Consider the following 2,398-nt stretch of genomic DNA (forward strand, 5'->3'; position numbering starts at 1 on the left):
TTTCTTTTTCTTTCTTCCCTCTCTTTGTTTTCTTTTGGTGCACCATTGAGGGTTTCATTTTCTTTTCTTTGTCTCTTTCTTTCATTCTCTGTTTCTATTTGGCATGTTAGAATTTCTTTTTCTTCTACCACCTCCACTACAATCCTGTTTACTCTGAATTGATCCACAGAAACTAAAGTTTCGGACTTGGACAAGGTCCTAGCTCCAGCTCTCTGACTCAATTCTGAGTCTGGGGAAAGCGTGGGGATGTGGCCAGTACACCCTGGCTCTATCTCATAATCAGTCACTAATTTGGTGGTGATTTTATTTTCTACAAAAGGCTTCAAGACAGTCTTTGTCCCTTATCGGACAATATAAAATACTTGACCTGCATAAAATTTGCCTTTATTTTCTGCACGGCCCAATCTGTAACTAGTGCTTGACTCTCTTGGATTGTTCTTTTAGGTGCAAACTTCAGTATTCCCTTTTTGATTTTGATTTCTGCATCAAAGTGGTCTAAGAAATCATATCCTAGCAGGTTTTCTTCTATGTCTGCTTCATATACTGGAAACACGAATGTTCTGTCTCCTATTTTGATTTCTTTCTTGATGGGTCCATAGAGCACTGTTTTGTGTGAAGTGGCACTTTTTAATTTTAGTCTTGCTTCTTCTACTTTTTCAGTTGAACGTTTGAAGACAGTTATTACTGCTCCGGTGTCCATTACCGCTGAATCTGGGTAACCATTTATGATGCAGTCAATTACTGGTGCATCATTTGACAAGTGCATCCACTTGACAAACTGAACAAGTTAAATGTTCTTCAGGTTGTTCTGAATTTTCCAGGTTAGTAGTTTTTGTTTCTACTTTAACTTCTGGTTCTTTTTCTGGAACTTTTTCTTCTTTCTTCAATTCTTGTGGATTTGGTTCTTAAATGACTTCGGTCTCTGAAACCACTTTAACTTCAGAGACATTCTTTAGTTTCCCTGATTTTTGGGAACGAATGGGACCATGGTCTGGTCCTTACTTTCTTGGTCATTCTTCTTACTGCTTTCTCCCATGCTCTTATACCACATCATTGCTGCGGTGTAAATGTCTGGGGGACAATTAGGCAGTAGGTAGCCGTAATGACCTCCTCCTCTTGATCCTCCTCTGGATCCTCCTCTGGAGTTGTTTTTAGATCGACATTCGTTTGCATAATGTCCTTTTCTTCCACAGGAGAAACAAGTGATGTCACTTTTATCAACAGTTTCCCTGCTATCTTGCTTATGCCAGCAATTTTCGGTACTGTGACCTGGTCGTTTGCAATGGTCACAATAGGAAGTGTTATACACTCGTGAGCAAAATAAAAGCACCACTTTTTTGACAGGGCGTAATTTCTAAGTGTGATTAGGTAGGAGGTTGCCGTTAGGCAGGGAGATTGGCTCATATGTTGGCAACAGACACCTAAAAGCGCAAACCTTGATCTCGAACGGTTCGCGAGCTGTGGGGCCTAACGCATCGCGACACCACACTTCGCAGTGTGGTTATAAAACAGAGGTTGCTTTGTGACGCTCCCCTGACCGATTGGGGGGTCGGATCCGGCTGAAAATTTAGGGGAGTACTCTCCTAGGTACAGCAGACATAATGTAGTCTCAAAAAACCGCCTTTGCGAACTTCCAACCCTTCCTAACCACCCCTTAATTGACGAATCATGAATTGATTAAAGACGGCCTCTTAGGTAAAATTGAGCGCCGGTGGTCGCCGTGTGACGTGGGCTGAATGTTTTAATGTCTCCTACCGTTTAGCAGTGATTTTCACCTCGTCCAACCACCCCAGGCCCACCGAAAGCTACCACCCCTCAACCCCACTTTCTGGATCCGCCTCTAAACCGCATGTTTCTGAGTCAAACTTTTCGTGACAATACTCAGATTGACAGATAGACGCCCCTGCCATTAAAAACAGCCGAAAACGGAACCAAAAAAATGTTTTTTTCAACAAATTTACGGCACTTTTTAACGCTTGGTGCAGTTAGGCCCCTTAAACGACCCTGGGGGGTTCGAAAGGGTGCGACAGTGTCTGGGTTTGTTCGCAATGTCATCCTGGACAAGACTGAAGGCATTCCACGCAAAAAATCCATGGAAACTCTCGCACAATTGCCAAAACGTGATCGGGGTGGGCAAAATCAACCCCTACTTTAGAGGGTTGTACCGGGTGAACGCGTGGGGTGGCCGACTTGACCCGCCCGTCAAAAGGTGTGCCCGACCTTCATCTTGGAGGGCGCGAGGAATCAGACAGCTCCTCTAATTGCTTCCTGGTGAAATTCGCTACGGCCTGAGACACTACGTGTTCACTCCGGGCGAGAAAGCCACGCTGTTTGCTGGGAGCGTATAGGGTATAAGGGTATATAGGGTATAGTATAAGGGGCCTAACTGCACCAACCG

The sequence above is a fragment of the Frankliniella occidentalis genome, unplaced genomic scaffold (assembly GCF_000697945.3).
Source record: "Frankliniella occidentalis isolate FOCC.00 unplaced genomic scaffold, Focc_3.1 Scaffold153, whole genome shotgun sequence".
NCBI classification, from domain to species: Eukaryota; Metazoa; Arthropoda; class Insecta; order Thysanoptera; family Thripidae; genus Frankliniella; species Frankliniella occidentalis.